Here is a 15,463-nt window from a genome sequence, read left to right on the forward strand (position 1 = left end):
GAAACAGATTAAAATACAGGAACAATTTTTCTTTATTGTGTCATACAACATTTTTTAGAATTTATTTTTAATAATTGTTTTATATACATGTATAAAGTACAGATATTTATCTTTTCAGTAAATATTTTAATGCAATTGAAAAAAATTCTGATAAAGAGTGGGTGAACTGAAATTAGATTTCATTAAGAAAAACCTTAATAAAAACACATGGTTGAATATTTGCTTAGGCAGTGTGCATCTTCATCATATCAGTATCATTGTTATTAGAAGATAAATGTACGTGTTTTTATATAAATTCAAACTAATTTTACTAAATTTATTAGTAAATTGGTTTCAACTTAGATAAAGAGTGATTCAAAGAAACGGGAAATTTTGAAAGTTGTGTTGGTAGCCGTGGGCGATTGGTACCACTTTATAAGTGGCGCCAGCCTCTCAAACCTAACCTGCCATTTAGTTGTCATGGATCCTTGGAGTGGTGCGCAATGTGCATTTGCTATCAAAGCGTTTTACAAAAACAGTGACAGTGTGGAGGGAGCGCGTAGAGAATTTTGCCGTCATTTTAATCTGGGACGGCACGATCGTGTTCCATCAGCATATGCAATTAAAACATGGATATCTAATTTTGAAGAAACTGGTTCGGCAATGAAAAAGAAACCTCCAGGCCGTGAGCGAACCGTCCGTACACCACAGAATGTTCAAGCTTTACAAGATGCTGTCACACAAAGTCCACATCGGTCAATCCGGCGTCTCTCAGCATCTTTACAATTGCATAGTTCAAGTGTTCGAAGAATGTTAGTGAAGGACTTGCAATACCATCCATACAAGTTGCAGATCGTCCAGGAACTGAAACCGAACGATGCAGTTGTGCGAGCACAATTCTGTAATGTAATGCTTCGGAAGATAAATGATAACGAAGAGTTTGTTCAAGAACTGTGGATGTCAGAGGAAGGGCATTTCCACCTCAGTGGATTTGTTAACAAGCAAAATTTCAGATACTGGGCACAAGAAAATCTTACGCAGCTACACCAGCGTCTGTTGTACAGCCAGAAAGTGACCATGTCGTGTGCTATGTCATCTTACGGTGTTATAGGCCCTTATTTTTTTGAGGATGACAACGGTCTTGCGATTACAGTGACGTCGGCTCGTTACATAGCCATACTTGAAACCTTTGTTGTGGAACAACAAAAGAGATTTCCACCAATTCTTAACACAGCCTGTTTTCAACAAGACGGAGCAACGTCACATACTGCACGAATATCGATGGCAGCTGTACGCCGATTGTTTGGACAACGTGTCATTTCACGAAATGGTGACATTAGATGGCCTCCCAGATCGCCTGATCTCTCAGCTTGCGATTACTTTTTGTGGGGTCACCTTAAAAGCAAAGTGTTCCACAGTAGATCTGCTACAACGGAAGAACTGAAGGCAAAGATCCAAGAAGCAATTGCGGAAATTCCAGTTGAGATGTTATGTCAAACCATGAACAATTTAACGAAGAGACATCGTGAGTGTTTACGTAGAAGAGGAGGTCACCTGCAAGATGTCATCTTTAAAAAATAAACTAAAATGTATGCATCCTAAAATGGCAACATTTGTAGAATTACATGAAATAAAATTCATTTTCTAAAAAAAATTTTTCATTAACGTTATTTAATTTTTTTAATTTCCTGTTTCTTTGAATCACTCTGTATATGAAACAATCAAACAACTGTATTAATTCATTTTTATTTATTTATTTATTTTTTTTGTATATATATTTAATTTCTTAACCGTTAGGCACCATTGCTATTAATATAATTTGTATAAAATTAAATTTTCCAATTGCCAACAATTTTCAATATATATGTTGTAGTACGTTCGGAGTCACTACTCCATCATCAAGGAATTCATAGAAGATGTAATTCAGAATTCATATGTGTAACTTCTCTATGTATAATTATATTTTTAATTAAAATAGTTACGTTCATTATATATATTTACAGTTTATTACATTCTGTAGTATGTTATATACTGGATGAGGCGTGTGTTAAATAAGGCTATATTTCTACCTTTTAACAGTAAACACTGATTGTGACTTCTTTGACAGAGACAGACCTTAGGTGTATCTGAATCTGCATGACAAATGCTAACATTCAGTCATTTTGAGTCATCATTTATTACAGTCCTGATTTTTGTTTGTGCTGGATTAAAGCTAAGTTTAAAAGTTGAGTAACATGTCAGTTTTTAAAATTTTTAGTAAGATCGAATGAAACGCCAATGGACTGCTCTCTGAGACAGCAAAGACTTCACTTCTTGTGCATATGTTTTTGAGTGAAGAAAATATGCAGGAAGGATATCAGAACCTGGAAGGCAATGAACACCCTGATGACCTTTCTCTTAAAGGAATGAAAAAATAAACAAAAGATTCGTCAGAAGGCTGACGTCTCAGTTTCTGAATGATAGTTGAAGCCATAACGCTGACAAAGATACTGTGTGAAAAGTTTTGAAAATTAATGATACAATCCACAATAAACTCGTTTTATAAATAATTAATCAGTTATCTCTCACACCAAATCAAAAAGAATTCAGTAAGGAAATTTACACCGACATGCTGCAGCAGTTTGATGCTGATCCCAACTTCTTTTAAAAAATTATCACTGGTGATAAAACATGGATCTTCTTCTTTGACCCTGAGATGAACTTTCATTCAGTACATTGGAAAACACCATCTTGTCTAAGAATCAAAGAAGCTTGTCAAAGCAAGTCCAAATTTAAATCCCATAATTGTTTTTTTTTATAGCAAGGGCATTTTTTAGAAAAATACGGTCTAGAAGGCACAACAGAAAACCAGTTTTATTATAAGGAAATTTTGACAAAACTGAATGAAAGTGTCAAAAATATGATCAGATGTTTGGAAAAATGGTTTTATTTTTCTTAGTTTTAATGCATCTGCTCACAAAAGATTATTGTCTAAGAAGATCCTCATTTGCTCTGGAACCTATTTTATTCGATTTTTGAAGTCAAAAGCCATAATAAATTGATAATTCTGTCCTATAATTAACGTCGTAAAAATTAAGTATGATCTCATTTTACCAGGGAAGATGAAATCTGAGCGAAATCTTTCACTATCCGTAACTTGTAAATGAAGCATTTTAGGACATATATTTATAATGAACTTTTTCCATTATTTTCACAAGTGGAATAGGTTATGAAAGTCCTAAGAGAAGTTTGTGATACATTCTGTGGGTGTGTGTGTGTGTATATATTTAATTTCCTAAGCATTTTGGCATCGTAGGTATTATGTAATTTGTATAAAATTAAATTTTCCACTTACCAACAATTTTCAATATATATGTACTAGTACTTTTGGAGTCACTACTCCATCATCAGGGATTTCATAGAAAATGTAATTCTAAATTCATATGTGTAACTTCTCTATGTATAATTATATTTTAAATTAAAATAGTTATGTTTATAATAGTCGATTGTCAAAAAATAAAAAAAATTTATACGTCAATGAGAATGTAACATCATGTCTGTAAGATGTTTACAACTATTATGAATATAACAATTTTAATTAAAAATATAATTGTGTATAGAGAACACATATGAATTTTGAATTACATCTTATATGGAATCTGTGATGATTGAGTAGTGACTCCGAAAGTACTAGGACATATATATTGAAAATTGTTGGTAAATGGAAACTTTAATTTTATACAAATTACATTAATACCAACGGTGCCAAAATGCTTAGGAAATTATATATATATATATATAAGAATGTATCACAAACTTCTCTTTGGACTTTCATAACCTATTCCACTTGTGAAAATAATGGAAAAAGTTCATTATAAATATATGTTCTAAAATGCTTTATTTACGAGTTACGGATAGTGAAAGATTTCACTCGGATTTCATCTATCCCAGTGAAATGAGATCATACTTAATTTTCAGGTAATCTATATGTTACTTTACTGAAACTAATCATTTTAAGATTTATATTATTCCTTTGTTCAGTTAAATTATATTTAAATTCTATTAAATAATTGACCTAGTGCAGAATATTGAGATAAGACTAATCTTACTTTTATTTTTCATGAAAGTATTTTTGTGGGATTTCGTATCCTCAGTCATGATGGAAATAAAATTAATTTTATTATTCTTCTAGGATCCTGTGAAAGTACTTTATTGAAAAATTAAGGTAAGATATGCCTTATCACAATATTTTGTACTACGTGGTTTATTTAATAGAATTTACATATATATACATGTGAGTGAGTGCACGCACACATACATACACACACACACACACACACACAATATGAGTATAAAGGTAATATTTAAAGTAGAAAATACTAATACTAATGATTTTTATCTGTTTTGTCATATTAGTTACCTTACAAACTGTTTATCTGAAAAGTTTCAATAAAATTCAGAATATACTGATAGTAAGGATAAAAACAGAAAAACTATTGTATTGCATCACTTCCAGAAATGAGAATGAGCTTGTGGTGAAATGCAATTTGATCATATAACTCACAGGAATCAAATAGCAGCCAATGAATACTTTTTATTAACCTTTCAACTTTTTTTTCTTGAACAAGTAATTTCATTCCTATTTAGACTCATTCCCAACTATACCATTAACTTTTCAGATTATCTGTGTTATACTCTCATGTTATAATTCAGGTACTCTTACAGGTTACAGTACTGAAGGTTTTACATTAGTAACATATAGAGCAGTCAGTGGTTGTGATGGTTACATGCAGCATATAGCAAAGAAATTTAAGTAACTTTTACAAGACACCTTACAGCCTAATATGATATCCATGCCAATCATAACAGAAATAAATAATATCTTTTTGATGTAATTCATCACAAATAATTTATTACAGAATATTTTTTCTTCTCTTCGGAAGTTTGCTAATATTGAAAAAGGAAAAGGCAACAATAATGTAAGATCTATCAAACATAATTAAAGGTATTACTTCTACTGCATAAAAACACCTTCTTAGTTAGTTTAGGACAGAAAGATGGTTGGTTTAAAAGTCATTCAGAGATAGAAGTGTTAAATCATACAAATTTAAGATGCGTAAAACTTAAAGTATTGCTGCATGGGCTAGAGTATTTAAAAAAAATATGAACATTGTTTGTATTAGAGAAACTGGTGACTGTGATGAATAAATATAAAAGTTCTTTAGAAATAAATCACAACTAACAAAATAAATAACATGCTGCTGCTTCAGTTAGAACTTGAGAACAAACTGAAAAATTAGGATTTAAAAAAGATCACCCAGCTTATTGGATTAGAATCTACAAATTTTTTTTATGAACTGTTAAAATACAGATTTTTTTACAATTAAATTTTAATAATGATATTTTCTGGTTTTGTATTGAGCTTTTTTATCACTACGGGTTCAAACTGAATATTCAGTTTCTGTTTGATAACTTTTAATAGATTTAAAAAAAAAAAAAAACTTTTAAAATGTGTCTCCCTTTAACATTTTGTAATGTAAATTATATCAGATTACACTTGAAATTATTTCAAATAAATTCATTTCATTCTGTAAACTCTCCTGTTTTATTAACTCTGCTCATTTCCCACTACAGTACTTCTTTTTCAATACAACTAGCCAGACAACTTAGCCTTCAAGCAGGAGTAACATTGCTTTATTGTATGGATATTAGTCATATTAATGTTAATAGTAATACTTGTTGCTGAAGTGTGAAATTTGTTGACATCTTATCGGGTGATTAATTTTTGTTGTATAAATTAATTTCATCAGTAACAAAATCAACTTTATTATTCTGGTTTGATATGTTTTAATAAAATGCTAGCTTACTTTATTATTTAATAATAAATGTTCTTTCCTTTCTGAAATATGATACTAACTTGGGGCTTTTTCAAAAAGTCAGAATGATTTTTCAAGATAAAAATGGTTTTCAGATCATTGATTGATAATCGTACTTATATTTATAATTGTTGATAGATATTCAGCAAGTTAAACATTTTAACATATCTGTGTGTTGTTGCTCATAAATATACGCTGAATTTGCTGAAAAAAATAAACATTTATTCCTAAAAATTAAAAGAAATCATTTTTATTAAAAGTCAACAAAACTATTTTCTCATTAATAGCAATTTGCTGTTTATAAAATTTATTATGTCAAAGGATTGTCTTTTTGCTACAAAAAAGAATCTTATGATTTTTCTGTAATTTTTAATAAATCCATTCAAAGACCTGTAATTTTAAAAATGTTAAATTAAAATATTCTCTTTTACAAAAGTAAACCTTCTTTCTTGTTGAGTTTTTAAATAATAATAATAATAATAATAATAATAAAAGAAACTATAATTTTCTGGAACCTTGTTTAATGTGTATAAACAATATATGTTCAGATAATTTCAGTTTGTGTATTATAAATTATTATATTGATTTTCCATATTTATTATTATTATTTCATACATTTATTATTTTTAAATATTAAGACCGTCTTTAACCACGTATTTTTTTCTTGCAAACAACTTTCTATTTTGTGATAGTCCAGTAACAAGGTTTTGCCATTGTTTTTCTTGTTCAGTTCTAGAAATTCAAGAGCATCTTTTCTATTGGTGGATAGAAACCCCATACTTAAAATGATCTATACAGTAGATAATAAAGCAGTGATCTGTATAAAATATTTGTTAGAAGTTGAAATATAAATGTTTGAAATTTAGGTTGCTTATTTATCCTTCAATTTTGTGTGTATGCATGTTCACATACAACACAAAATCTCAAGCTGACTTTTCCTCAACATTTACATTTGATATATTTTTTCAGATAGATTATTATGAAGTGATAGTATCAAGGTTTTACATATATATATATATATATATATATATATGATGGTTGTGTGTGTTGTTTTATAAGGTAGTGGAAAATTAGTCTTCAAAGACATTAGTAGTTGATTGTTAATGATGTAATAACAATTTGTGATTATACTAACTATAGTTTTTTCCTGTATCAAAAGTTATTTTTTCATTATATTTTGCAAATTTTATGCTACAAGAACCTAGCACGAGTGATTTTCCTAATTTTTTTGCAGTTGTGGTCATGAGTTACAAGTAACAAAAAGAACAAGTAGTTTCATTCATACTCATTTTAACATTTAATATTATGTTTGAAATGTGTTTTTTTTATTTTAACAATTTATTTATAAACTTAGTTAATTATAAGCACTTAATAACTATGCAGTAAATGCTTATAATTTTTAGCACTCAGTATAAGATATATTTAATATTTTTGATTTCATAATATTTTTTGAATTGCTAATTTTTAAGATATTAAGTTTTTTAGCTGTATGCATACTACGCTTATGAATTCTCATCCATTGCTAACGCAGTGGTGTGATCTAAATTATGTTTTGGTTTATGTTACTCTCATTTAATACTTTCTTTATTTTAAGTGCTGTTCACACTAAAAATAAATTTTATAATTATTTATAACATCAGAATTTCTGTTGTATAATTTCTAATTATTTATTGAAATTATGTAAATATTGCTTACCTGATATAGATATGTGATATTGAAGGAATGAGCTGCTTGACTCAAAAATGTTGGGAAAACAGAGTATTTGTAATTATTTAAAAATCTTTAATCAAGATTCAAAAATGTGTTAGTAACCTAAATTTAAATAATACTGATTACTGGTTACAATGAGAGTTTAAAAACTGCTCTTAAAATAAGGCTGAGTTATTAAACCAGTGATTATTTCCCTATCTTGATTTGTATTTTGTAATAACAATTTATATTTAAATATCAACAATAATCATAAATTTTGGCAAATGTTGTGATTATTCATCCACTGGTTCTCTGTATTATAAAACAAAGATGTGATAGGTTATAACATGTTATACAACTTGTCATGAACATGTTAAACTCTTTGATTAACAAATTATGTGTTCACATTTGTGAATAATTGTGTAAACAATCTTTATTTACAATCTTATTTTTGCTAAATAACAGAAGTAAGTTTTTATTTAACATGAATTTGTTTGATTATCATCAGGTGTGCATATTATTTATAAAGCAGTTACTGTTCATTTAATATCCATTGTATTCTGGACTGATGACCATCTTGATCAGTTAATTAGTGAAACTAGTTGATATTCAGGCATACAACACCTGTCACCATATTTCCATAAACATTGCAAAGGAAGGGAAAAGCACCGAGTAATGACCGGGATGATTCCTGATCGTGCTCTTATTTGTAATATTTATCATTTAATTGAAATACTTATTTTATTTAATTTTAAACAATTTATCATTATTTAATAATATATGATTATTAATATAATATAATAATTATAATATCATTAATATATTTCATTATATTTTGAAACTTGGTTGCTTACTTATCCTTCATTCTTGTGTGTGTATGCATGTGCATATGTACATGCACAATCTCAAGCTGAACCATATTTCCTAAAATTTACATTTTAAATTTTCTTACTAAATTATCATTTACCTGTCTGTTTTTGTGATTAGTATTATAACTACAATCCTATGAAAGTGGCAGATGCTGAAATTTTGTTTCAATTTACCTGCCAATTTGGTTAAATCTGAATTAAAAAAAAAAAAAATAATAATAAATAGATTAAGAACAATTCCAGCTGGTCTGTAGTATTGCAACCTTAGTAGACAGGTCGCTGATGATTGCATGCTGTATTAGTAGTGGTATATTGATAGTCTTATGGTAAGAAGTCATCAGAAAATAGTCTGTGCGATAAGCGATGGTCTGTGTTTTTAATTGCATCTGTGCCACATACTAAACAATTTTCTAAGAACTGTCTGCTCAGGATGTTTTTTTTTCATAATATGTGAAGTAGTCTATGTGATTTCATAAACCGATAGGTTTAGTAACATCAAAATATTGAATTTTAATTTAAGTACTGAAAGTGTACTGAATTTAACATTCAAACTTAATTTAAACTTTCACTGACACTTGCTACTGCAGCAGATATAAGTTCTATACTATGTTGAAAATATTGTCTTTCACTATGGCTTCATGCCTAGTTGCTTCATCAGGTCACACTGCTGATCAGTTCTGGTGACACTGGGAAAAAACTTTTGTCTTCTAGAATTCTGACATATTTATTGGGCGTAATTTATTTATGTTATATTGTTTATTTTTTAATTATTTTCTAATCAAATATATTTTTAAACATTTCAAATATAAATATTGTTGGTGTTTTGGTTTTGTTTCTATATACACATGCACAAATACATATACACACATATAATGTGTATGTAGTAGTGTGCAAATTAATTTGAACACAGATGATATTTAATAAAAAGTAACTATTTATTTAGAAAAAAAGAATCATAGTTGTACAAGTTTTGAATATCTAGTAATTAATATGTTCTCCTTTACTTTTAGTCGCTTTCAGGACATGATGTAACATCAATTCAACAAGTGTACCACACATTTTTTTGGATTTCTTCATCATGAAACCAAACCGATATTATTTTTGTTTAAATGAGATCAATTTTTGTTACATAATTCATTTTTGAGTGGTTTTTTTGATTTTGCACAAAGATTTTCAATTGAGAGTTTAATTCCCTGGCCATGAGAGCACTTTAATGTTTTGTTTTGAAGTTATGTCACAACCCTTTCCTTCAAAATCTTGATATATACATCGATTTTCAACGTACTATTTACTGGAAGTAATGAACAAGGGTATTCAAATGTGAGACAACCTCAAAATATTTTTTTTCTGGAATGTATATTCAATATTGAGTATGAGCCGTTGATGTATTTTCATGTGATTTGTTTCTAACGTAAGGAACCCTTTGCCCTTGAACAGAAAAACATGACTTGTTGGAAAACATAACATCTTTCTAGTCTTCTTTGGTCCAGTTAGTATGTGCTTTGGCTTACGTGCTTTTTTTTGCATATTGCTGGTATTAAAGCTACTTTTTAGCTGGCTAACAAATTTTCTGCCCAGATGCAAGAAGTCGGCGTTTAACAGTTGTCATGTGTAAATCTGTTCGACTGGCTGCTAATTCTCGATTTAAGTCCACAGTAGATAATTTTGGTTCAATTTTACTTTTTTTCACTAATAACCGATCCTGTGTTGGAGTAGTTTTTCTTTATGACCATATTTGCCTTTCCTTTGAGGCAAAAAGGAACTAGTTTCTTTAAATTGCTTTAAAATAGCATTCACTCTCCCTAATCCAAATTCACACTTAGAAGCTATTTGTTGTTCTGTCATACTGGTATTCTGAGAAAGAGAAACAATTTTTTAATACTTTCTTGGAGTTATGCCCATTATTATATATTCAAGACACACAAAACAAAAAATAAATAACCTAAAAATGTGAGTGTTCAACAATAAACTTAAAGAATATGTGTGGTCAAGTAGTGTAACCAGAATTAATTGAATTATTGTGTATTTGATTTGCTGGTATAAAATATACGCAGGTGTTCTAGGAGGAACCACTTCAACTTCAGAAACTGATTCAGGATTTTAAACTAAACAAAAAATTAACATGAGCAAATTTCCTATGTTGTCTCATCTGTCTGAGTACTTTTTTGTTTTTTTAAATTGAACTTTTGAGAAAATGTGTTTGTTAAATATATAGTATTTTTATCTTAAACATTTTAGGCATTGGTTTATTTTTACTTATTATTTGATTAGATTATTTATACCTGCTTCTGATAATCACATTTTAACTTAAAAAGTTTTGTATTTTTGATAGAATGTTAAATATTTTTGGTAGCAATAAATTTATAACCAGAATAGTTATATTTACAAAATGTGTCCTGCAGATTATAAGAATTTTACTTCAACGGTATTGCAGGATTTTAATTGATATTGAAAAAGTGGACCGTTTATTTCATCTAAAGACTAAACTGGCACTGGATTTACTCAGTAAAAGTGAGATGTCCCACTTTTTAATGGCAATGGCATGTGACTGAAACTGTTCACTGTTATTGGTTAGTGACGTGTGTGTGAATGTTGACAATGGCAGGATTCTTAAAAACTTACAGTGTGTACTTAAAAGCTTTTTTGAGTTCAAGTAAGTACTTTAACAGAAGTTCATAGCAAACATTGTTATGATTCGGTGTAAAAAAAATAAAATTTTCTATCAATATTTTATATTTTTTTGTTACTACAAATAAATAAAAATGTTGTATTTTCATGTAAAAGTGCAGATATTGGTTGACAAATTAAGAAACCACTGGGCCACAATATTTCTTTACAATTTTTTAATTACTTTTAAGGTAATGTATTTAATTGAAGATGTAAAGTATAGTAATTTCATTAAAGTCAACCAAAATTGCTTTAAAAAGGTTGGCATTTTATCAGTTCTTCTAATCGTTTCATGTCTTTCATATTTACTTAAAAGACAATACTTTTAAAATTCTGCACTAGCAGTATTTAATTTTAAATACCAGCAGCTTATTTATTCTTGTTCATACATAGAAATTTTGATGTTCAATTCTGATAATTTTGTATATGAGATTTTCATGATTTATTGTTTCTTACAAAAATAATTTTTACAGTAATTCGGTAGATGGATTTTTCAAGGTCAATTTGATTACTTTCATAAACCAAGTATCGGTATCGTGTAAGTGTAAGTGGGTACAGTAAAATTAGTCTAATATTTTGTTAAAATATGAATTTTATTATTTTCAAAAATGCTTTAGTATGTTTGAGATGTGTTTGAAAATGTTTGGTGTATAGTAGCAGAGGAGATACTATAATGAATAAAATTGCTTCCACATATTATTATTCAATAATTAATTGCCAGTTGTGTTTTTTCTGTAACAATGATTTGTGATTGTGGGGTGAAAAATAACCCTGGCAGCTATGAAGTCTGATCAGTAATTTGGTTTTTCAGTGCAGAAGGTTTTAATATTAATTTTGATGTATTTGAAATTTATTGGTTTACAATAATGAAAGGTTGTGGTTCAGTTGTTGGGAATTTAGTGTAGGGTCCAGGATTGTGTTTGATGAATAGGTAATGTGTTTAAACAATATACTTTTCATGTGTGCTCAAAAATCTATGTTGTCATTTTATAATGAGTTTCCTGCATTGTATACTTTGTACTGAAATTGAATTGTGCTAATTGTTGGTTGTCTTAAGCTAGAAGCCAAAAATTGTTAACCAGCATGCTAATGAAAAAGTGAAGAGTAGAATCTATGACCATTTTTTGTTTAGTTGTTTATTTTATAGCTGTAATTTTCAGTATGCAGTTAGTTAACTATGAAGGATGAAGATTAACTTATGTCTCATATTTTTATTAATATTGTATGTAGGTTTATTATGTTGTTTTTTTTTTATCATTTATTGATTTAAGACAAAAATGTTGTTTTAATTTACTTCTATTTATAAAAATAATTCGCTGTCCTGTCTTGGGAGTGGATAATCTGATTCTTCCAAAGGATAAAAATTCAGGTAGAATAGAAGATTATGAATGCTATGATGTATATGGCTGCTTTGAAGTCTGTTGTTTAATGGAAAATGATCAGAGAATCGGAGAAACTGAAATTTATGATCTAGAAATTAAAATCATATATATATATATATATATATATAAAGGTAATTAATGCTTTTGAAGGTCCCATTTCAAATGGAAATGTGGTGATATTAGGGATGTTATTCTTTCATCTTTCCTGATTATTCATAACCCTTTCTGTAAAAGTTTTAACACCTCAATGAAGTTCCTTTATATATCTGTTAATTCCATACATGTAGAATTTAATGCATGATTTTTAATGTTTTCTTTTTTCTGAAAAAATAGTTAGGTTTTCAAATAGAATAAGCAGTAATCATAATATTGAATTACCTCAGAACTCATTTTGAAAAGAATTAAGAAAAATAGATATAATTGAAAATGAGTACTTTGTTTTTTCTGCTAATCAATTTTTTAAAATTTAATGAATCCTTTCTTTGAAATCCCCATGTTTACTTTTTTTAATCATAATTTTCTTCTAAGTATTGTAACCATGGAAGAGATTGAAAGCCTAGTTTTTAAGAAATTTTCTTACTTTTTGTTGATTTACAGTATTTCATTCTATTATAAGTATACATTAGTTGGAGAATTAAGAGTTAGTTCATTTCCTAATAAATTTCTTCATGTTTATTACCTACCCATAGTGGTGCATCTTTTCTTTTGTAATTATTTTTCTGATGAATTGCGATTATGAATATGTGTCTGTACCTGTGAATTAATAGTTGGAACAAAATGGAATAAATGAATGCATCATTGATTTCCATTAGTGACGTTCAACTAGTGTCATTAATTTATACAAAATGTGCCCATTTGATTTTTAATTTAGTTATCAATTCATTTTTGCTATTAAACTATTTTTTACCTGAATTAGATGAAAAAAATGTAATTTCTCAAATTTTTGAATATAATTTTACTCCTTTTTTTGTAATTATTTGTTATATTTAGAAGAGTTTCCTTTAATAGGTAAAGAAATTTATTATTGTATAATGAATTATAGATTCTATACAAGGTTATAGATTTTGTTACAAGTTTTGAAAAAGTAAGATAACTTTATTCAATTTTACAGGTATATTTACTGATCATTGTGATGTAGTTCTGTGATTGATCAGTATTCTTTCTGATTATTAACTAAAAAGAATATTGGAAAATTGTGACAATTCTATTTCTTTTTATCTTTGATTGTTTATATTAATGTTTTATGTATGACTTATAATATGTGATGAGCAATGTACTGACTATTCCACTATATTAACATTTGTTTATGTGTATTACTAGGAGAAAAAAAATAGTAGGGTATGAGGTAGGGTGTGATTCAGTAGATATAAGTAATGCAAATTTATAATTTTAAAAATGTACTTTTTATAGTCAGTAGAAAAGTAATCTTCATAATTTTCCAAAAAAAGAATCCATGATTTCCCTTTTTTATACTAAATTTTCTACATTGTACTTAAGTTATAGCCACTTGTATGTGAATATTCCTTAAAAGAAAAAAAATATTTTTAAAGTATCTTACTAAATAGAAATTTAATATAAATGTATTACTTAAAACTCATCAAATTCATTTTTGCTTTTTTATATTTTCTTATTGTAAATTAATTTAAAGAGTTAAGTAATTGTGTTTGATTATCACAATCATCTGTTATTTGGTATATTTTATATTTAAGGATGTTAGATTTATATTAATGAGGAAAAGTAATTAGCGTTGTTAGTAATGATGGTAATGTATCATTTTGCAATTAGAACATATAAAGTGTGAAGCCGAGGAAACAAATGTTTTTCACTACTGAATAACTTATAGAAAAAAAAGTTTTACATTAAATAATAATATTTTTATTGCAATTTTGAAATCAACATATCTTAATTAGGTTTGGAAAATAATGTCAGTAAGATGATGACGTCCTTCTTTTCGGATGCAAATTCGGAGCCTTTCCTCAAAGTTCTGCACGGCTTTCGCCAACATTTCATTCAACTCAGCTTCAATTTCTTGACGAATGGAAATTTTCAGGTCTTTGATTGCGTGTGGCTTGTTCACATACACTGTTGATTTCAGGTAGCCCCATAAAAAGAATTCACAAATCGATAGATCAGTAGAGCATGGGGTCCAAGAAACATCACAAAATTGTGAAAAGATATGTCCAGGAAACATTTGTCAAACCACTTCAATCGATGCTCTCGCTGTATGAGCTGTGCACCATCCTGTTGGAACCACATTTCTCTCATGTTCGCCCGATGTCTTTCCAATATAGCACACTGATGTCACTGTAACTGTGGTTCCCTCCTCTTCAAAAAAGTAAGGACCAACAATCCTTATCTTGGAGACACTGCACCATATTGTTACTTTTGAGCTGTGGAGCGGTTTTTTGTGTAGTTCACATGGGTTCTTCGATGACCAGTACCAACAGTTCTGTACATTAATACAGCCATCCATATGGAAGTGGGCTGTCACTTATAATTATTAGGATATTTGCATCTTCCGTAATAATGGTCTTCATTAAGCCACAAAATTCCTTTCAGTTAAATGCTGGACAATCATTATTTTGTATGGGTGACATTGAGATCTCTGTGTAAGATACAATGAAGCAAACAACATGACATACCAAGCGCTACAGCCTGTCACCTAGCAGATTGTTTCAGCAAGAACTGCCCTTCTCATTCTTTTCATGCTTTCTGGAGTTCAGATTGAACAGGGAAGGTGGTTTTTTTCTTCATTACGGGTCCAGTATTTCTAAACGCCTCAACCCATTGAAGTATGGTGTTTCGATCTGGAACTGCACCTCGACATTCGACATAAAAATTTCAACGGAAAAGACGTTAAACCGTGACCACAGAATTATTGTTTCTAAAACTGCTCAACAGCAAACACATGTACATGTTCAGAGCTGAAAGCCTAAAGAATTTATGATCAAGAAGTCTAGATCAGCTATTTATTTTGTTTACTGTTTCTGTTGGATTTTATAGGGATAACATTTTTTTATAT

The 15,463-nt window shown here is 28.8% G+C and overlaps 1 protein-coding gene across 4 annotated transcripts in view; it reads left to right on the forward strand.

The window, feature by feature from the left end:
- The window catches only part of PIP4K (phosphatidylinositol 5-phosphate 4-kinase), a 101,641-nt gene that overhangs the window by 53,314 nt on the left and 32,864 nt on the right, over nt 1-15,463 (forward strand). The gene's annotated exons all lie outside the window — the stretch shown is intronic.

The sequence above is a fragment of the Lycorma delicatula genome, chromosome 1 (genome assembly GCF_047948215.1).
Source record: "Lycorma delicatula isolate Av1 chromosome 1, ASM4794821v1, whole genome shotgun sequence".
Lineage (NCBI taxonomy): Eukaryota > Metazoa > Arthropoda > Insecta > Hemiptera > Fulgoridae > Lycorma > Lycorma delicatula.